Here is a 24,007-nt window from a genome sequence, read left to right on the forward strand (position 1 = left end):
TTACAGATGCTGTTTACAATCTGTAACGTATATCCTCAATAATGTTTAGGTTCATTGTTATCATTGACATTGATAAGCCAAAGTGTTGTTTAATATCCCATTGCATATTTCAACCTCTTTTTTTTTAACAAGAACTTTTTTCACTTTCATTAAGAATTGTCTGAGTGTCAAATTTTTGTGCATCAATAGTTAAATGCAGAACAACCAAAATAATCAAGATAATTTCACACATATTCATGAAATTTGGAAATTAAAAGTTAAAATCCAAAAATTTCTCATGACAAAAATAAAAATTATATTAGTTAAAATGTATTCAATATTTTTAAACTATTAATTTATTTTAATTACATATATATGATAGGATAATGCATTTTTATTTATTGTACACAATTGCAGCACATCTTTTCATTTCTCTGGTTTTACACAATGTAGTGTCGCACCATATGTGCAGTCATACGTGGACCTAGGGTAATGATGTCCATCCCATTCCACCATCTTTCTTGACCCCATTCTCTCTCCCCACTCTTCCCTCCCCTTTGCCCAATCAAAGTTTCTCCATTTTTCCCATATATTGCAACCCCTTTATGCATCATGCTGTTTCTAGAAATTTGATAATCCTGTAGTTTAGAAAAATTCTATCCTAACTCTTCTTCAATATTGCTTGCAGTTAAAAACTCTAAGTAGGGACTACTTACTTATAAGGGGGAACTACTTGTCCCTACTATCCTATGATTGAATTTAGTTTCTATTCCTTCCTGTTTTCTCTATTTTTCCAATTATATTCAATTATTATCAGCATTTATATTTAAGCTACACTTAAATTACACTATTCTTCAATGAATTATTTAAAGTTATTTTAGTGGGAAGTAACAGAAATTCAACTGAAAATGACTTGTACTAAAAACGAACTTTAGGGATTTCTGAATCTAAAATATCTTGCTATGAAACTCTCTCAGGTAAGAACTGATTCAATGGTTCTATCTATTTACTGATAGACATATATAAATATATATAGGGAGATGTAGATAATTTATTATGTTTGTGTGTGTATGCAGATTATTCAAAATCAGTTTTGGTCTACTAAGAATTATTCATAGTTAACCTTCCTCATGTTATTTAGGTGTACTGTTTCATTTTAAAAATACAAGTGATACAATGATGTGTGTACATGTATGCACATACATATATGTACACACATTTGTGCATGTATATTTATACACATTTATGTATGTGTAAATAATATATATTCACGTAATATGAAGTACTGTATGAGACCTTATTTTGTGATGGGATTTTGATTGGAATTGCATTAAATCTTATAGTACTTTCGGTAATATGGTCATTTTGATAATATTAATTCTGCCTATCCAAGAGCAAGGTATATATTTTCATCTTCTAAGGATTTCTTTGACTTCTTTCTTTGGGGTTCTTTTATTTTCATTATATAGTTCTTTCACCTCTTTCATTAAGTTGATTCCCAAATATTTTATCTTTTTGAGGCTATTTAAGTGGGGTAGTTTTCCCTGTTTCCCTTTCTGAGGATTTGTCATCAATATTCAGAAATGCCTTTGATTTATGGGTATTGATTTTATATCCTGCTACTTTGCTGAATCATTTACTAGTTCTAGAAGTTCTCTGGTGGAACTTTTAGGGTCTTCTAGGTATAGAATCATATCATCAGCAAATAGTGCATAATTTGAGTTCTTCTTTTCCTGTGTGTATCCCTTTAATTTCGTCCATCTGTCTGATTGCTCTGGCCAGTGATTCAAGAACTATGTTAAATAGAAGTGGTGAAAAAGAGCACCCTGTCTTGTTCCAGTTTTTAGAGGGAATGTCTTCAATTTTCCCCATTTAGAATGATGTTGGCCTGGGGCTTAGCATAGATAGCCTTTATGATGTTGAGGTATGTACCTGTTATCCCTAATTTTTCTAGTGTTTTGAACATGAACGGGTGCTATATTTTGTCAAATGCTTTTTCTATGTCTATTGAGATGATCATATGATTCTTATCTTTAAGTCTATTGATGTGATGAATTACACTTATTGATCTCCGTATATTGAACCAAACTTGCATCCCTAGGATGAATCCTACTTGATCATGGTGCACGATCTTTTTGATGTGTTTTTGTATTTGATTTGCCAGAATTTTATTGAGAATTTTTGCTTCTATGTTCATAGAGATATTGGTCTGAAGTTTTCTTTTTATGATGTGTCTTTGCCTGGTTTTGGAATCAGGGTGATGTTGGCCTCATAGATGAGTTTGGAAATGCTCTCTCTTTTTCTATTTCCTGAAATAAATGGAAGAGTATTGGTATTAGTTCTTCTTTAAAGGTCTTGTAGAACTCGGCTGTGTATCCATCTGGTCCCGGGCTTTTCTTGGTGGGTAGACTTCTGATATCATCTTCTATTTTTTTGCTTGAAATAGATCTGTTTAAATTGTGTCTATTATCCTGATTCAATTTGGGCAAATTATATGACTCTATAAATTTGTTGATTTCTGTAGTGTCTGTTGTGATATTTCCTTTTTCATCATGTATGTTAGGAATTTGAGTTTTCTCGCTCCTTTCTTTGTTAGCATGGCTAAGGGTTTGTCAATTTTATTTACTTTTTTCAAAGAACTAACTTCTGTCAATTTTTCAATTGTTTCCTTTCTTTCAATTTTATTGATTTCAGCTCTGATTTTATTTATTTCCAATTTTTCTACTGCTTTTGGTATTGATTTGTTCTTCTTTTTCTAGGGCTTTGAGACGTAATGTTAAGTCATTTATTTGTTGACTTTTTCTTCTTTTAAGGAATGAACTCCATGCAATGAACTTTCCTCTTAGAACTGCTTTCATAGTGTCCCAGAGATTTTGTTATGTTGTATCTGTGTTCTCATTCACCTCTAAAATTTTTTTAATCTCCTCCTTGCTGTCTTCTGCAACCCATTATTCATTCAATAGCATATTATTTAGTCTCTAGGAGTTGGAGTAGATTTTATTTCTTATTTTATCATTGATTTCTAATTTCATTACATTATGATCTGATGGAATGCAGGGTAGAATCTCTACTTTTTTGTATTTGCTAAGAGTTGCTTTGTGGCATAATATATGGTTTATTTTAGAGAAGGATCCATGTGCTGCTGAGAGGAAAGTGTATTCTCTTGTTGAAGGATGAAATATTCTATATATGTCAGTTAAGTCTATTTAGCTAAGTCATTTTTAAATTAAATTAGCATCATTAATGATAAAACTTTTGAATTAGAATGTAGCTTTATTTTAATTATATAGTAATACATAAAAATATATTGCTTTGACCCAAGAATAATTCTATGGGGGTTCAGAGTTGGAAAATATTTCTACTCAATTGTGCTCAGTGTTATTAAGTTCCTTTGGTTTGTTGTTTGGTTAGTTGTTTAGTTGGTTATAACAATTCTCTCCTATGGCATTTCCAATCTACTCCAACAGGATATAAAATTATGTGGGGATTTTTTTTCTCCTATCAGCAAAGATTTTTCCTATTAATTAGTGCTGATATCTGTGCTCAAGAGAAATTAAGTCCTCTTTTCCTTTTTTAAAAATCAAAATCCTTGCTGACGGGGATAGTTGTTGACAAGTTGTGCTTTTATTTAAGAATATGATGTATAAATGTTCAACTTTGTTGTTTCTTTTTATTGCATAAAACCACCTGTTATTTCTTTAACATGCTATTACCTTCTGCCTCTAATAGTTTCTTCTCATTTATTAATTCACCCTTTAATACTTTACTTACAATCTTTTTTGAAAAAATATGTTGATCTACTCTCTCACAGGCAAGATTGGGGAATTCTCCCTTATAATCTAAAAATATTGTAAGCATAGATCACTCTCAGTTATCAGTCTGTGTTATTAAATTCCTGTTTTGATCCTACCTAATTATAGTTCCTCTAGGACAGGATTGTGTCAGTCCTCTTCAACATCTTTAACACTTAGCAGAGTACCCAGCACCGTACATGTATTAAAAGTTGTTATAGATGTAGAAGGAGAATTGTGTACATTCATTTTCAAGCTCTGATGTGCCCAACACAATGCCTCAACACAGACAGCCATCTTTTCTTGAATTGTATAGTATAATCACTAAAAAGGAGCACCAGCATCTCTTTAAGTTCACTTAGCATCAATGCTTCTGTTTACTTAATGTTATAAAAAGAGACCTTACCAAAATTGTTCAATTATAGAAAATGGATATGAAATGGAATCTGTGAGTTTGGAACTACAACAACACATTATCTAGAGATAATGAGATTTCATTTATCTCTTTTTCTTAGCCTGAAGATACAGTATTCTTTCTAGGTCATTCTTTCACACATTCTGAAGCATTATCACTCATGGAGTTGAATACAATGAAGAAATTTCTCTCTGAATATAAGAAAGAAAATTTATCTAAAAAAAGTTGAGATTATAGAAAGTTAACCATGCTCTTAAACATTTAGAAAATAAATAATGTTAAGAAAAATAATACAAATGATTTACAGTATACAGAAACTTTTGGATTTTGAATATATTTAGTATTTCTTTAGTCATTTTTGAAAGACTGTTACTTTTTCCCCTAAATATTTATCATTCACAGTGAAATGCTCTCATGAAGTTTATAACATACTTACATTATTTTTTTCATTGTGTGTGTGTGTGTATGTGTGTGTTCTTTGTGAATGTTACTAGGAGTGATATAGCATACAATGTTTTTAGGGTATAGAAGGGAATCCTTCAGTCTTGCCTGTGAGAGAGTTGATCAACATAGTTTTTCAGAGAAGATTGTATGTAAAGTATTAAAGGGTGAATTAAACAATGGGAAGAAATTATTAGAGGCAGAAAGTGATAGTTCACTGGGATTGAACCCAGTGGCATTGTACCACTGAGCTATATCCAAAGCACCTTTTCATTTTTTGAGACAGGGTCACATTAACAAGGCTGATCTCAAATTTGTGATTATCCTGGCTCAGCCTCCCAGGTAACTAGGATCACTAATCATGCCCAGCAACATTTTCTATTTTAATATGAACTTGAATAACAGATCTACTACATAAAAAAGTGTTAACGATGGAAGTGAGCTATATGCTTCTTTCTAGAAGGACTGAAATTAAGGTATGTAAATTTGTCAAAAAATAAAACCCTCCCTCATTTGGTATTATACTCTTCATAATTTTTTAAATAAGTAAATAATAAAAATTGGAGTTCTTAGATATTGGGAAAAGTCAATCTGTTGATTCTGCTGTGTTTTCTTGGACTTTATAGGAAGGAAAAGAATAATCTTAACTTTTCATCTTAAATGAATGATTAGCATCTTCAAAATATTTTTTAATATTTATTAAATGTTTTTAGGTGTAGATGGACACAACACAATGCCTTTATTTTTTATGTGGTGCTGAGGATCGAACCCGGGTCCTGCCTGTGCTAGGTGAGCACTCCACTGCTGAGCCACAATCCCAGCCCCTTCAAAATATTTTGTAATAACCTTTTTTAGACAGTTCCTAGAGTTAAGGCATTTTGTTTGCAGAAACTTCCTAAAGAGATGATATATCAATCACAGTCCTATTAGCTGTATATTTATAATATCATTAATTTAAAAAACAATATTATTTAAATTATACACATAATATTTTAATAAGCAGCTCTTTTGCTAAGGCTAGTTCAATTTTACTTAAACTATATGGTGAGTACCTTCCATTTGCTCTTCTACGTACACCAAGCTCCACTTGATTTCTGCTCCAAAGAGTCCAGTTAATACAAACAAAATCAGTGGACTCCCTTCCACTCTAATTTACTCTTGAGTGTGGCAATAAGAGGCTTCAGTAGGAAGTCATGGTGAAAGGAGAGTTGGGTTATCATTTTTTATTCCTTTTGCTTTCTTCTTGCTGGGTATCCTTGGGCTAACTGTCAGTCCAGGGAAGACCAAATAGCCCCTCAGATAGCCCCCTGTATCAAAGAGTCCCTCCAGAATTTAGCAACAACTACTTTCAGGCTTAATCCTGGAAACCATTCCCTGTTACCAACCCCAGACTATTGCACTATCTTTTGTTTTTCCCAAACCCTGTGTTCACCTCTGCAAATAATCGCCTATGAAACTCTCTTAAAAACAACCAATTTGAGTGAGCCATCTGTTTCCAGACAGGACCTGATACATGCACTCTTTATGCATATTGTCTATAAACATTGATATACAGTCCTTTAATTTTTATGGAGATTTATTAGTATTCATACATATGGCATCTAAATAGACACCTAAAAGAAATTTGCCGACATCCATAACACAGGTATAAATGAGAAATAGCTGTACAAGATGGACTGGCTATGCATACACTATGTACTCTATAAACTTTGTTCAGAAACACAGTATCTCATTCAGAGTCACATTTCTCATTTTTAGAACGCAATTATAATTAGCTTGTTTCTCTCTTTGCCCTACCTAAGACATCTTATAACTACAAATTGGAATGTAAGAGCCTAAAAGCACACTAACACCAAAATAAAGTGACAGATGACAGCCAAACAGCAAGAAAGGTGACAGAAAATATAAATAGAAGACACAAGTCTTAACAAACACAGCTGTCTAGAGCAAAAGGAAAAATAAATATTTCCAGACACCTTGATGGACCCCTGGAGCATCATTATACTCTAACCCAAAAGACAAACTCATGTTCACATTTGTGATCTCAGGCTACATGTACTGTGCCTAAAAACAGAGCAGACATAAAATATATTTGAAAAACCCCATTGGTGATAGTTTAATAACTTTAAGTGGCAGTATTTAGTTATATGGGGGATGAGATGAATTTACAGTGGAATTTTATACACACATAGACAAACATCACATAGTGAATGACATAAAATTAACTATTACTTTTTTTTTTACTTATTCCTCTACCTAATTCTCCTATGTATTTATTTTCCCCACTGACTTCAATCTTAATTTCTGACAATTTCAATACACCTGAAGGGATCTTTCTGTTTGGTTTCTTAGTTTCTTAACTTCCTCTTCCCCAATAATCTTGCATCCCACCTTACCTTAGCCATGAAGTAGACTCTGTTATTATCAACACGAGCAACCATCATTTCTATTTCATGAGTTACTATGTCCTCACTGTTGGGAAAAGGTATAACAGCAGCCACACCCCAAAAATCCCATCATGGTTCTTTTTTCTTTTTTTTTTTTTTTTTTAAGAGAGAGTGAGAGAGGAGAGAGAGAGAGAGAGAGAGAAAGAGAATTTTTAATATTTATTTTTTAGTTCTCGGCGGACACAACATCTTTGTTGGTATGTGGTGCTGAGGATTGAACCGGGGCCGCACACATGCCAGGCAAGCGCGCTACCGCTTGAGCCACATCCCCAGCCCAGCCATCATGGTTCTTGAGGAGCTTCTCTTCCTCTCTCCCTTTCCCCGCCCGCACCCAAAACTCCCTCCGCCAGAGCCAATTCTCCCGCCAGCGCCAATATTCAAATCTCGCTGGCGGGGAACCTTAGCCCCAATAAGAACTAATTTCCTGGGCTCCTGTACTGACATCTGGAAGAACTTACCAATAAACGGGTGACCCGTCATTCTCCTAAGCCCTGCCACCTCTCCTTAGATCTGTATAAGCCCACAGCCTTTTGTAATAAAGTGGAACTCCTCCGGTGACTTGTCTTGCGTGGGTTCTTTTTTCACGCACCATCTTTTTTCCTATCATTCCAGCACACTCAGTCTATGACAACAGTTCTAACAAAGCTTAAATTTCATGGTCAATGACCATGATCTCTCTCTTGAATACATGTTCAACTACCTTTTCTTATTTTCAGTATGGTGGGCTGAATAGTGTACCCACTAAAGTAATTTGTATTCTAATGCCTGGATTTGTGAATGTCACCTTTAAAGGGCAAAGGAGGAATCTGAATATGTGATTAGATTAAGAATTTTGTGATGGAGAGATTATCCTGGATTTTCCATGTGAAACTGTAGTTGTAATCATATGTATTCTTATAAAAAGGAAGCAGGAGAATTTGGCACATAGAAGAGAAGGCAATGTGACCAGATAGCAGAGCTAGGAGCAATGTAAGCACAAGCCAAGACATGCCCAGAAATTACCAAAAACTAGAAGAGGCAAAGGAATGAAGTCTCCTCTACAACATCTACAGGAAGCACTGCCCTATTGAGCACTTGTCCACAGCCCAGTGATATTCACTGGGACTTCTAGACATCATAACTGTGAGAGAATAAATTTCTATTGTTTTAATTTACTACATTCGTTAAAGATTTACTACGACCATAGGAAATTAAGGCACTCACATTTTAATACTTAAAATGAAATAAAGCCTTGGCTAATTTTGATCTCTGCTTACTCCACATCTGTATCTATAAAAGCAAATGTCATTGGGTGAAACAGCCAACGTGGCTTAAAGTTCACATACATTTAATTCATGACTATACCTTCCAAGTGGGATCTTAATGTTCTCAGCAGTCCTACTACATTTGCTAGTCTTACCAAACATCTCAATGACTATTGCATATCTTCTCCTCTCCTTTTTTCACCCATAATTCCTCCCCTCATCTGTATTTTCAGCTGATGATCTCATGTCTTTCTTCATTGAGAAAAATGCAAGCAACAAGAAGAAAATTTCTTCAGAAGGCTACCTCTCTCAAATACACACACACACACACACACACACACACACACACACACACACCTGAATTCCCGATCTCCACCTCCCTGACACTTGATCTCCTTTCATTCTTCCTAACGTAATTGATTAAAACTCCATCTATCTTCTTGTTCAAGTCAAAAACATTGGAATCATCTTTGATTTCTCTCATTCTTTCATAGTTCATATCTATTGCATCAGGAAATCATTTTGACCTCATCTTTATAATATGCCTTGTATTTGGATCCCTCCCTGCTTCCTTGTGACCTACCTTAAGCCCTCATTGTCTCCTTTATGTCAATGGTCCCCTGACCATTCTCTCTCTTTCTGCCATTCTCCACAGTGTGTAATCTCCACACATGAGCCAGTGTGTTCCTTTTGAGTGTCAGCATGTCGTTCTGCTTCAAACCCTCCAAATTTAACTTACGGTAAAATTCCAAAACCTTGCAATGGTCTACAGGCTTTTACATGATGAAGCCATCTGTCACCTGTTTGCTAACATCTATTACTATTTCTCATTCACAAATTTTTCCAGCCACAAAGACTTCTTACTTCTCCTCAAACATACCAGGCATGCTCCCACTCTGAGGACCTTACCCTCCATGCTTTCTGATAGCAGTTCTCCTTAATTATCTGCATGGCTAAATGCCTCACCTCCTTTAAATGGTTTCACTGAAAATCTTTCTCAATGAGGCATCCCCTGACTACCCTATTTAAAATTGTACCACTATCAAAATCCGGATTTTCTCTACTCTGTATTTTTCTTTATATTTCCCAAAGAATTTACTACCTCCCACTATCCTGCACAGTTCACTTATTTTTATGTGTATAATTTATTGTCTGTATCCCTCTTCTGAAATGTGAACACCCCAAAAACGAGATTTTTTGTTTTGTTCCATGATATACTCTAAGCCTGGCACACAGGAGGTGCTAAATATTTATTATATTGAACTAAGAGTCTCTTAGAGGTTTAAAATTTTTATCACAAAATATGAATGAATATAAATTAATATTATAATTTTAATTAATATCAATTCATGAAACTAAAAATTCTCATACCTTCAAATATTTTAATTTTGGACAAGGAGAATATTATTTTGTGGCATGACATTTTGTAGTGATAATCTGAAAATTCTGGTTTTACATTAGAATTTCTGTCTTAAAATTACACAGAAAAATGAACTAAGCTGCCCTCTTTATCACAAAACACATAATTGCTATTCTCAGAGAATAATGTAAGGTATCTGTCTATAATACTGATCAATGTGGTGCTATTTGAATTTATGCAAATAATGTATGTGATTCATAGCATTAGAATATTACCAAAGCAGAATTTTAAAAACAGATTAAGTATCTAGCTTCTATATTCACCCTTAACTTTACTGTTAAAAATCATTTTAGTGTTTGTCATTCCTATGCCAGATAATTTATATATACTATTTCTATTAGTTATCACAACAATTTTATCAAGCAGGTAAAAAAATGCACATTTCATATGTAATAAAACTAAGATAAGAAGAATTACATATTTGTTCCAAGAAAATGCTGTAACAAGGAGTTAGACTTAAGACTCCATGTCCAAAAATCCTGTGTGGCACCCACTATGCCAAGAAAAACAACTGCATTAATTTAAGTAGGAGGCTAGATTCAAACACTGTTTTAAATTTTGTGGTACCAAAAGTATAATTCTCCTAATGCATGGAAAACAGTTTAATAATAATGTGCATAGTAGCAGTTTTTGATATCCAATCTAAGAATTCATACATCTGAACATAATTTGTTCTCAACTTTTAAGACACCTTTGACTGTTCATTACCAAGAACTTTGGCTTAACTTGTATCATCAGACATAATATATTGCAGATGTAAAATCAAAGTCATTCATCAGTGGATCTGAGCAGATCAATCACTGGTCCTTAACTCTGCCATGAAAATTAAAATGCACACACAAAGCAAGCATTTCCAGAAGGAGAGAAAAATTCTTGTTATCTACAATAACAATAAGGTTACATAAAAAGTAGTGGAAAAGATTAGCTGCCTTCATGAAGTTGTGAAGACTATCCATGGGAATAAAAATTTTAAGTGAAATAAATCCATAATTTACTCTCACCATTGTGAACTATCACTAAGGAGGCCTCCAAACAAATATGCTTTGTAGTAGGAGAATCTTTATGAAAATATGAACGGAATTCTCCTACTTTAAGACAGCAAAGCAACAGGATATGGAAGCACTGGCTGCAGTTCAAAAACCTCCAGTCTGACAATCTGGCTTGACCTGAGATAATAGTTCCTGGACTTTACTTGCCATGATTTAAATGTAAATCCCAATGTGTGTTTACTCTGAAGAGAATTGCGAAGGGTTACATTATTTTTCCGAAGGTATTGATGATCCTAAAACAAAAAAATTATCAAAAATTATTTTTAAAAATAAATTTTAGTGATCATCAATAAATGGTGAAGAAATCAATTAAAATTAAACAAGAATAAATAAGCTAAATAATACAAATTTCAAAAATGTTACTTTTGGTGTTATTTATACATTTTCAAACTAGCAAAAGAGCCTCAGACTTTTTTGAACTCTGTGTATTTTTGAGGGTTTACATTCATTAATTAAAACTTAAACTAAAATCGAATGATCCATGAATTTTCAAAGTTTTTAGTTTTCTGCCGAGAGAATTGTGTTGTCTGAGCATTGCTTTGATCTATATTTAAAACAGCTTTGTTGAGACAAAGTTTACATGCCAAAGCATATACTCATTCCAAGTCTATATCTTGATGGTTTTTAGTATACTTAGAGTTACACATCTATCTTGATAATTAATTCTATAACATTTTTATTATCCCTAAAAGAAACCCCATAGCCCTTAGCTATCATACCTAATTGTCCCATTCTGAACAACTGATAATCTATTTTCTAGGGCAAAGGGGTGGGCTGCTCAAGTCCTCTAGAAATAATATCTTGTATCCATGTGTACTAGATGCTGTTTTAGAATTACTGGGTCCTTTTACCTGCCTGGATGTCAATCTTGCTTTGATTCCATCCCTTCTTTCATGCCCCTATGTCTCCCTTTTAGCATGGGAGTGTTTACTGTGTGCCACTGTGTGTGTGTGTGTTTATGTGTGTGCATGCGCACATGTTCACATGCTATTGGCTTTGGGGTTTTATTTTTTTAATTTATTTATTCTAATTTGTCATATATGACAGCAGAATGCATTTCAATTCATATTACACATGTAGAGCACAATGTTTCATGCCTCTGGGTGTACACACAGTAGAATCACCATTCATGTCCTCATACATGTACTTAGGGTAATGACGTCCATCTCATTCCACCATCTTTCCTACCCCCATTCATCCTCTTTTTCCCTCCCTCACCTTTACCTTATTTAAAGTTCCTCCATTGCTCCCATACTCCCCCCCCACCCCCGCATCCCCATTATGGATCAGCATCCACATATCAGAGAAAACATTTGGCATCTGGTTTTTATGAGATTGGTTTACATCACTTACAATAATATTCTCCAGCTCCATCCATTTACCTGCAAATGCTATGATTTTATCCTCTCTCTCTCTCTCTCTCTCTCTCTCTCTCTCTCTCTCTCTCTTTCTCTATCTATCTCTATCTCTATCTCTCTCTCTTTGTGTGTGTGTGGCGGGGGTGGGGATTGAACCCAGGGTCTTGTGCATGTGAGGCAAGCATTCTACCAAATGTAATATATTCCCAGTCCTTATTCTCTTTTAATGCTGAATAATATTACATTGTATTTAAATATAACACATTTTCTTTATCCATTCATCTACTGAAGGGAATATAGGTTAGTTCCACAGTTTAGCTGTTATGAATTATGCTGCTATAAATATTGACGTGGCTGCATCACTGTAGTATGCTTTTTTAAAGTCCTTTGGGTATAAACTAAGGAGTGGGATAGCTGGGTCAAATGGTGGTTCCATTCCAAGTTTTCCAAGAAATCTCCATACTGTTTTCTGTATTGGTTTTGCCAATTTGGAATCCCACCAGCAATGTATGAGAGTGCCTTTTCCCCCACATTATCAGTAACAATTGTTGCTTGTGTTCTTGATAGCTGCCAATCTGACAGGAGTGAGATGAAATCTTAGAGTAGTTTTGATTTGTATTTCTCTAATTGCAAGAGATGCTGAACATTTTTCATATATTTGTTGATTGATTGTATATTATGGTCTGAGAAGTGTATGTTTAGTTCCTTGGGCCATTTATTGTTTGGATTATTTGTTTTTTGGTGTTAAGTTTTTTGAGTTCTTAATATATCCTAGAGATTAATGCTCTATCTGATGTGTGTGTGGTAAAAATTTGCTACCATTCTGTAGGCTCTCTATTCACCTCACTGATTGTTTCTCTTTTGATGAGAAGCAGATTTTTAGTTTAAATCCATCTTATTTATTGATTCTTGATTTTATTTCTTGTGTTATAGGAGTCTTATTAAGGAAGTCAGGGCCTAATCCAACTTGATGATGATTTGGGCCTACTTTTTCTTCTATTAGGCGCAGGGTGTCTGTTTTAATTCCTAGGTCCTTTATCCTCTTTGAGTTAAATTTTGTGCATGTTGAGAGATAGGGGCTTAATTTCATTTTGCTGCATATGGATTTCCAGTTTTCCCAGCACCATTTTTTTCCAATGCATGCTTTTGGCACCTTTGTCTAATATGAGATAACTATATTTATGTGGGTTTGTCTCTGTGTCCTCTATTCTGAACCCTTGGTCTACCAGTCTATTTTGATGCCAATATCATGCCGTTTTTGTTACTATTGCTCTGTAGTATAGTTTAAGGTCTGGTATAGCAATGCCACCTGCTTCACTCTTCCTGCTAAGGATTGCTTTAGCTAATCTGGGTCTCTTATATTTTCAGATGAATTTCATGATTGCTTTTTCTATATCTATAAGGGTTGTCATTGGGATTTTGCTTGTAATTGCATTACATCTGTATAGTGCTTTTCATAGTATGGTCATTTTGACAATATTAATTCTACCTATCCAAGAACAAGGTAGATCTTTCCATCTTCTAAGGTCTTTTTTAATTTCTTTCTTTAGATTTCTGTAGTTTTCATAGTAGAGGTATTTCACCTCTTTCATTAAGTTGGTTCCCAAGTATTTAATTTTTTTTGAGGCTATTCTAAATGGGGTAGTTTTCTTAGTTTCTCTTTCAGAGTATTTGTCACTGATGCACAGAAATACCTTTGATTTATGGATGTTGATTTTTATATACTGCTACTTTTCTCAATTCATTTATTAATTCTAGAAGTATTCTGGTGGAATTTTTTTGATCCTCTAGGATGGGAAAATAGTAATAGTTTGAGTTCTTCTTTTCCTATCCATATCCCTTTAATTTATTTTATCTGTCTAATTAAAGAACTATGTTAAATAGAAGTGGTGAATAGGGCATCCCTGTCTTGTTTTAGTTTTTGTCCATTTAGAATGATGTTGGCCTGGGGCTTAGCATAGATAACTTTTACAATATTGAGATATGTTCTTGTTATCACTAGTTTTTCTAGTGTTTTGAACAGGAAAGAGTGTTATATTTTGTTGAATGCTTTTTCTATATCTATTGAAATGATCATATGATTCTTTAAATCTTGATGTGATGAATTACATTTATTGATTTCCATATGTTGAAACAATCTTGCATCCCTGGGATGAATCCCTCTTGATCATGGCACTATCTTTTTGATATGTTTTTGTATTTTATTTGCAGAATTTTATTAAGAATTTTTGTATCTATTTTCATTAGATATTTTGGTGTGAAGTTTTTTTTTTTTCTTTGATGTTCCTTTGGTTTTGGAATCAGGGTGATATTGGCCTCATAGAATGAGTTTGGAAGTGTTTCCTCTTTTTCTGTTTCATGAAATAATTTTAGGAGTATTGGTATTAATTTCTCTTTGAAGGTCTTGTAGAACTCAGCTGTGTATCTATCTAGTCCTGGGCTTTTCTTGGTTGGTAGGCTTCTGATAGAGCCTTCTATTTCATTTCTTGAAATTGATATTTTTAACTTGTTTATATCATCCTGATTCATTTTGGGCAACTTATATGACTCTAGAAATCTGTCAATACCTTCAATATTTTCTATTTTATTGGAGTACAAATTTTCAAAATAATTTCTTATTATCTTCTGTATTTCTGTAGTGTCCATTTTGATATTTTCTTTTTCAACACGGATGTTACTAATTTGAGTTTACTCTCTCCTTTTCTTTGTTAGCATGACTATAACAGTTTATCAATTTTATTTATTTTTTCAAAGTACCAGCTTTTTGTTTTGTCAATTATTTTGTTTCTTTTGTTTTGATTTCATTGATTTCAGCTCTGATTTTAATTATTCACTGTCTTCTACTGCTTTCTGTGTTTATTTGTTGTTCTTTTTTTCTAGGGCTTTGAGTTATAATGTTTGGTCATTTATTTGTTGACTTTTTCTTCTTTTAAGGAATGAAGTCCATGTAATGAATTTTCCTCTTATTACTGCTTTCCTAGTGTCCCAGAGATTTTGATATGTTGTATCAGTGTTCTCATTTATCTCTAAGAATTTTTTTAATTTCCTATTTGCAAAATGTCTTTTGCAAACCATTGTTCATTTAATAGCATATTGTTTAGTCTCCCAGTGTTGGAGTAGCTTTTATTTCTTATTTTATTTCTAATTTCATTCAATTATGATCTGATAAAATGCAGGGTAGCATCTCTACTTTTTTATATTTGCTAAGAATTGCTTTGTGGCATAATATATGGTTTATTTTAGAGAAGGATCCATATTCTGCTGAGAAGAAAGCCTATTCACTCATTGATGGATGAAATATTCTATATATGTCTGGTAAGTCTAAGTTATCGGTTGTATTATTGAGTTCTATAGTTTCTTTTTTTTTAGCTTTTGTTTGGAATATCTCTCCAGTGGTAAAAGAGGTGTGTTAAAGTCACCCAGAATTATTTTGCTGTGTTTTATTTGACTCTTGAATTTGAGAAGAGTTTATTTGATGAACACAGATGCTCCATTTTGGGGGACATATATATTTATAATTGTTGTGTCTTATTGATGTATAGTTTCCTTAAGCAATATGAAATATCCTTCATTATCCCTTTTGATTAACTTTGACTTAAAGTCTACGTTATTTGATATGAAGATGGAAACCCCTGCTTATTTTCACAGTCCATGTGAGTAGTATGTTTTTTCTCAACCTTTCACCTTCAGTCTGTGGATGTCTTTTCCTCTGAGATGAGATGAGTCTCTTGAAGGCAGCATATATTGGGGTATTTTTTTTTTTATCCAATCTGCCAGTCTATATCTTTTTATTGGTGAATTTAGGCTATTAACATTTAGGGTTATTATTGAGACATGATTTGTATTCCTGGTCATTTTTGTTTATTTTTTGGTATTTTATTTGAATTGGTTTCTCCTGTGATTGATTTTTCCTTTAGTGTAATACTCCCTTTGCTGATTTTCATTATTGTTTTTCATTTCCTCCTCATGAAATATTTTGCCAAGGATGTTCTATACTTCAGGCTTTCTAGTTGTAAATTCTTTTAACTTTTGTTTATCATAGAAGGTTTTAATTTCATCATAAAATGTAAAGTTTAATTTTGCTGGACTTAAGATTCTTGGTTGGCATCCAATTTCATTCAGAGCTTGATACATGTCATTCCAGATCTTCTAGCTTTCAGGATCTGGATTGAAAAATCGGCAGAGATACTAATTGGTTTTCTTCTATAGGTAATATGATTTCTTTCTGTTTTGGCTTTTAAGATTCTTTCTTTATTCTGTATGCTAGGTATTTTCATTATGATGTGGCTTGGTGAAGAACTGTTGTGATTTTGTACATTTGGTGTCTTCTAAGCCTCTTGTATTTGATTTTCCAATTCATTCTTTATGTTTGGAAAATTTTCTGATATTATTTCATTGAATAGACTGTTCATTCCTTTGGTTTTTAACTCTATGCCTTCTTCTATCCCAATAATTCTTAAATTTGGGCTTTTTATGTTCTTCCATAATTCTTGAATGATCTGCTTATGGTTTATTATCATCTTCACTGTGTGGTCAAGATTCTTTTCAAGATTATATATTTTGTCTTCATTGTCTGAGGTTCAGTCTTCCAAGTGCTAATTTTTTGGTAGTGCTTTCTATTGAGTTTTTATTTGGTTTATTGTTTTCTTCCTTCATTTTATTTATTTTTTATTTTTTTATTTTTTTTATATTTTTTTTATTTTTTTTTATTGGTTGTTCACAACATTACAAAGCTCTTGACATATCATATTTCATACATTAGATTGAAGTGGGTTATGAACCCCCAATTTTACCCCAAATGCAGATTGCAAATCACGTCGGTTATACATCCACAATTTTACATAATGCCCTATTAGTAATTGTTGTATTCTGCTACCTTTCCTATCCCCTACTATCCCCCCTCCCCTCCCCTCCCATCTTCTCTCTCTACCCCATCTACTGTAATTCATTTCTCTCCTTGTTTATTTTCCCATTCCCCTCACAACCTCTTATATGTAATTTTGTATAGCAATGAGGGTCTCCCTTCATTTCCATGCAATTTCCCTTTTCTCTCCCTTTCCCTCCCATCTCATGTCTCTGTTTAATGTTAATCTTTTCTTCCAACTCTTCCTCCCTGCTCGGTTCCTAGTTGCTCTCATTATATCAAAGAAGACACTTGGTATTTGTTTTTTAGGGATTGGATAGCTTCACTAAGCATAATCTGCTCTAGTGCCATCCATTTCCCTGCAAATTCTATGATTTTGTCATTTTTTATTGCTGCATAGTACTCCATTGGGTACGGATGCCACATTTTTTTTATCCATTCATCTATTGAAGGGCATCTGGGTTGGTTCCAGTCTAGCTATTGTGAATTGTGCTGCTATGAACATCGATGTGGCAGTATCCCTGTAGCATGCTCTTTTAAGGTCTTCAGGGAATAGTCCGAGAAGGGCAATAGCAGGGTCAAATGGTGGTTCCATTCCCATCTTTCCCAGGAATCTCCAAACTGCTTTGCAAATTGGTGCGGCCAATTTGGCCGCACCAATTTGCAGTCCCACCAGCAATGTACAAGTGTACCCTTTTCTCCACATCCTTGCCAGCACTTGTTGTTGTTTGACTTCATAGTGGCTGCCAATCTTACTGGAGTGAGATGGTATCTTAGGGTGGTTTTGATTTGCATTTCTCTGACTGCTAGAGATGGAGAGCATTTTTTCATGTACTTGTTGATTGATTGTATATCCTCTTCTGAGAAGTGTCTGTTCAGGTCCTTGGCCCATTTGATGATTGGGTTATTTGTTATCTTATTGTCTAATTTTTTTGAGTTCTTTGTATACTCTGGATATTAGGGCTCTATCTGAAGTGTGAGGAGTAAAAATTTGTTCCCAGGATGTAGGCTCCCTATTTACCTCTCTTATTGTTTCTTTTGCTGAGAAAAAACTTTTAAGTTTAATTAAGTCCCATTTGTTGATTCTTGTTATTAACTCTTGTGCTATGGGTGTCCTATTAAGGAATTTGGAGCCCGACCCCACAATATGTAGATCGGAGCCAACTTTTTCTTCTATCAGACGGAGAGTCTCTGATTTGATATCTAGCTCCTTGATCCACTTTGAGTTGACTTTTGTGCATGGCGAGAGGAGGGGATTCAGTTTCATTTTGTTGCATATGGATTTCCAGTTTTTCCAACACCATTTGTTGAAGATGCTATCCTTTCTCCATTGCATGCTTTTAGCCCCTTTATCAAATATAAGATAGTTGTAACTTTGTGAATTAGTCTCTGTGTCCTCTATTCTATACCATTGGTCCACCCGCCTGTTTTGGTACCAGTACCATGCTGTTTTTGTCACTATTGCTCTGTAATATAGTTTGAAATCTGGTATCGCTATACCGCCTGATTCACACTTCCTGCTTAGAATTGCTTTTGAATTCTGGGTCTTTTATTTTTCCATATGAATTTCATGATTGCTTTATCTATTTCTACAAGAAATGCCATTGGGATTTTGATTGGCATTGCATTAAATCTATAGAGAACTTTTGGTAATATTGCCATTTTGATGATGTTAGTTCTGCCTATCCATGAACAGGGTATATTTTTCCATCTTCTAAGATCTTCTTCTACTTCTCTCTTTAGGGTTCTGTAGTTTTCATTGTATAAATCTCTCACCTCTTTTGTTAGGTTGATTCCCAAGTTCTTTTTTTTTTTTTGAGGATATTGTGAATGGAGTGTTTTTCCTCATTTCCATTTCAGAAGTTTTGTCACTGACATACAGAAATGCCTTTGATTTATGCGTGTTGATTTTATATCCTGCCACTTTGCTGAATTCATTTATTAGTTCTAGTAGTTTCTTTGTAGACCCTTTTGGGTCTTCTAGGTATAGAATCATGTCATCTGCAAATAGTGATAATTTAAGTTCTTCTTTTCCAATTTTTATGCCTTTAATTTCTTTTGTCTGTCTAATTGCTCTGGCCAGTGTTTCGAGAACTATATTGAATAGAAGTGGAGATAGAGGGCATCCCTGTCTTGTTCCGGATTTTAGAGGGAATGCCTTCAATTTTTGTCCATTCAGAATGATGCTAGCCTGAGGCTTAGCATGGATAGCTTTTACAATGTCAAGGTAAGTTCCTGTTATCCCTAGTTTTTCTAATGTTTTGAACATAAAGGGATGCTGTACTTTGTCGAATGCTTTCTCTGCATCTATCGAGATGATCATATGGTTCTTATCTTTAAGTCTATTGATGTGGTGAATAACATTTATTGATTTCCATATGTTGAACCATCCTTGCATCCCAGGGATGAATCCTACTTGATCATGGTGCACAATTTTTTTGATGTGTTTTTGTATTCGATTCGCCAGAATTTTATTGAGGATTTTTGCATCTAGGTTCATTAGAGATATTTGTCTGTAGTTTTCTTTCTTTGAGGTGTCTTTGTCTGGTTTCGGAATCAGGGTGATGTTGCCCTCATAGAATGAATTTGGAAGAGCTCCCTCTTTTTCGATTTCCTGAAATAACTTGAAAAGTATTGGTATTAATTCTTCTTTAAAGGTTTTGTAAAACTCCGCTGTATACCCATCTGGTCCTGGGCTTTTCTTGGTTGGTAGTCTTTTGATGGCTTCTTCAATTTCATCCATTGATAAGGGTCTGTTCAGATTGTGTGTATCCTCCTGACTCAGTCTGGGCAAATCATATGACTTAAGAAATTTATCGATGTCTTCACTATCTTCTATTTTATTGGAATATAGGTTTTCAAAATAATTTCTAATTATCTTCTGTATTTCTATAGCATCTGTTGTGATATTGCCTTTTTCATCCCGTATGTTGGTAATTTGAGTTCTCTCTCTTCTTCTCTTCGTTAGCATGGCTAAAGGTCTGTCGATCTTATTTATTTTTTCGAAGAACCAACTTTTAGTTTTGTTAATTTTTTCAATAGTTTTTTTTTGTTTCAATTTCATTGATTTCCGCTCTGATTTTAATTATTTCTTGCCTTCTGCTACATTTGCTGTTGTTTTGCTCTTCCTTTTCTAGGGCTTTGAGTTGGAGTGTGAGCACATTTATTTGTTGTTTTTTTCTTTTTTTCAGGAATGACCACCAGGCGATGAATTTTCCTCTTAAAACTGCTTTCATTGTGTCCCATAGATTCCGATATGTTGTGTCTGTATTTTCATTTATCTCTAAGAATTTTTTGATTTCCTCCTTTATGTCTTCTGTAACCCATTGATCATTCAGTAACATATTGTTCATTTTCCATGTGATGTAGGATTTTTCCTTCCTTCTTTTATCATTGATTTCCAGTTTCATTCTTTTATGATCAGATAAAATGCATGGTATTATCTCCACCCCTTTATATTTACTGAGGGTTGCCCTATGGCATAATATATGGTCTATTTTTGAGAAGGATCCATGTGCTGCTGTGAAAAAAGTATATCCATTTGATGATGGTTGATATATTCTATATAAGTCAGTTAAGTCTAGGTTATTGATTGTGGTATTGAGTTCTATAGTTTCTTTATTCAACTTTTGTTTGGAGGATCTGTCCAATGGTGAGAGAGGTGTGTTGAAGTCACCCATAATTATTGTGTTGTGGTCTATTTGATTCTCAAACTTGAGGAGAATTTGTTTTATGAATGTCACAGCACCATTATTTGGTGCGTAAATATTGATAATTGTTATGTCTTGTTGGTGTATGGTTCCTTTTAACAGTATATAATGCCCTTCTTTATCCCTTTTGATTAACTTAGTCTTGAAGTCGATTTTATTCAATATGAGGATGGCCACCCCTGCTTGCTTACGAGGACCGTGTGCGTGGTATATTTTTTCCCATCCTTTCACCTTCAGCCTGTGTATGTCTTTTCCAATCAGATGTGTCTCCTGGAGGCAGCATATTGTTGGATTTGTTTTTTTAATCCATGATACCAGCCTATGTCGCTTTATTGGAGAGTTTAATCCATTAACATTCAGAGTCACTATTGATATATGGTTTGAATTTCCTTCCATGTTTGATTGTTTATCCTTTTTTAAAAAAAATTTAGTTTGTTTCTCCATGATTATCTTTCCCCTCGCCCTCTGTCTTTACCGAGGCATTTCCCACTGATGGTTTTGGTTATTGTTTTTCATTTCTTCCTCATGTAGTGTTCTGCTCACAATGCTTTGCAATGCTGGTTTTCTGGCTGCAAATTCTTTTAACTTTTGTTTATTATGAAAGACTTTTATTTTGTTGTCATACCTGAAGCTTAATTTTGCTGGATACAGAATTCTTGGTTGGCATCCATTGTCTTTCAATGTTTTAAATACATTGTTCCATGACCTTCTTGCTTTCAGTGTCTGTGATGAAAAAATCTGTTGTTAACCTTATTGGTTTACCCCTGAATGTAATCTGTCTCCTTTCTCCTGTAGCTTTTAATATTTTCTCTTTGTTCTGTATATTGGATATCTTCATAACAATGTGTCTTGGCGTTGGTCTACTGTGATTTTGTGTGCTCGGTGTCCTGTATGCATCTTCAATTTATATATCTGTTTCCTTTTTTATTTCTGGAAAGTTTTCTGTAATTATTTCATTCAGTAGGTTACTCATTCCCTTGGTTTGAATCTCTGTACCTTCTTCTATCCCGATGACTCGTAAGTTTGGTTTTTTTATGTTATCCCAAATCTCTTGGATGTTTTTCTCATGATTTTTTACCAGCCTTTCTGAGTTGGCTAGACTCTTTTCAAGATGATATATTTTGTCTTCATTATCTGACGTTCTGGCTTCTACTTGCTCCACTCTGTTAGTGATACTCTCAATTGAGTTTTTAATTTGGTTTATCGTTTCCTTCATTTCTAGAATTATTGTTTGATTATTTTTTATAATCTCTATCTCCTGATAAAGATGCTTAACTTCTTCTTTTATGTGTTTATGAAATTCATTCTCAATGTGTTCTTTCTCTGCTTGAATTTGCTGTCTTGTATCCTCTTTAAGGTTCCATTTCATCTGTCTAAGGTGTTCCTTGAGTTCTTTATATGACCATTTTTCTGATGACTCTAGGTCCTCCTGAATATTTAGGCTGTCCTGCATTGTTTGTACTCCTTTTCTTCCTTGTTTTTTGAAGCTGCTCATGTTACTTCTTGTTCTGTTTGACTGCTGAGTTACTGTTTACTCCTATAAATTAATTTTATGTTTGGAAGGAAAGGTATTAGAAGAGAAGGGAAGAAGTCACTAAAGAGAATGAGAGTAGGCAGGTAGGATTCAAGGAAAGGGGGATAAGAAAAATGAAAAGACTAAAGAAGAAAAAAATAGGAACTAAAAAAAGATAAAAAATTTTAAAAAATAATAATAATAATTAATTTAAAAAAATTAAAATTAAAATTAGAAGAAAAAAAATTTAAAAAAATATTTTGTAAAAAAAAAGAAAAGAAAATTAATAAAACAACAAGAAATAAAAATGGAAATGAAAGAAAAACCCAAATCAAAAAAAAAAAAAAACCTAATAAATGAAGTCTTAGAGTTTGATTAACTTCTCTTCCAGTAGGTGGCGCTGTGCCCACCAGGCCAAGTTTCTCCTGTCAATACGCAGGAACCAATCAGTGTGCAGTAGCTCCTCCCAGACTGGGCGAGTCTCCAATCCTGAGTGCCTAGGGCCTCCTCTTGTGTCGAGTCACTTCCCACTTTTCCTCTAGCCAGGCCCCTCTCACGGGTGCCGCTCACCACAATACTGGCTACACGCCAGGTCTGCTGCTCCCGGGAGCCCTGTTTTCATGAACGACTGGGCACACTCTTCCAGTTTGCCATTCCCTCAGACCCTAAGTTTGTAGAGCTTGGGGCTGAGAATCCTCAGCGGATTTTACTTGCCCTCCGATAGCCACTCCCCCGTAGCTGGTGCAAGAGGCCTCAGCAGTCAGCCCTGGGTCCCGCACCACCTCTGGTTCCCTCGGGCTGGCTGTAGCACTCACGGGAGAGCTGGGAGGGGCCCTTACGGGAGAGCTGGGAGGGGCCCTTAAGGTTTCCCCGATGTGTGGAGAGGGAAGGCTAGGGGTTCACACACCTGTAGCTGCAGGTTTCAATGAAGTTATCTCCTCCGCAGCAGTCTGATGACATCAGTTCTCTGCCATAGTGGTGTTTCTTGCAAATGGTGACAGTTCGTTTCCCTTTGCCAGGCGACCAATGCAACGGGTGGGTCCTTACTGTCTCTCCCAAGCCCCGTTTCAAACCTGTGGCCACTACTTATGAAGGCTCGGTAGGCATTTACCTCTGTAGGCTGAGAAGGGCTGACCAGTTGTTTCAGCCGGATGGATTAATGCTGAGTCATAGCTGTTTATCTGCGGGAAGCAGGTGAACGGGAGTTTTTTGATTCAGCCGATCAGGGCTCAGTGTGTGTTCTCGGATCACTTAGATTTTAAATTGTCACTCATCTTATCAGCTGTTTCATTTAACTCGGCAGCTCACTCGCGTGGTGAAGAGTCTGCTCTATGGTGCTCCGCGGGAGGCGGCGCCGCCGCCGCCTTCGAGACCCCCGGGGAGGGGGTGCGGGCTGGGGGAGGGGAGGCAGCGCCTTGGGGCCGCGCGGGCCGGGTACCGGACACGCGGGAGAGTGGGCGGGGTGGGGGAAAGAAATTGAGATCTAGATTTAGGGACTGAGCTTGGGAGGAGAGACAGCTGGGGAGAAGCAAAGCGGAGAGGCAGAGAGGAGAAGGAGAAGGGGCCGAAAGAGCCGGGCAGCTGGGCTGCAGCCTTACTGCTCGCGCTGAAGTCGTGATGGACTCCCTCCACCTTGGCTGGATTCGTGGCGGATTCACTCCACCTAGGCCCCTTTCTTGACACGGTGCTGGGTTTTTGTTGACAGATCTCCTTTAATTATCTTTACCTCATCTTTTCAGACGCGGCGGCGCAGAGCACGGAGCGGCTTACTCACTT

This window comes from Spermophilus citellus (genome assembly GCF_964194105.1).
Source record: "Spermophilus citellus genome assembly, chromosome: 16".
NCBI classification, from domain to species: domain Eukaryota; kingdom Metazoa; phylum Chordata; class Mammalia; order Rodentia; family Sciuridae; genus Spermophilus; species Spermophilus citellus.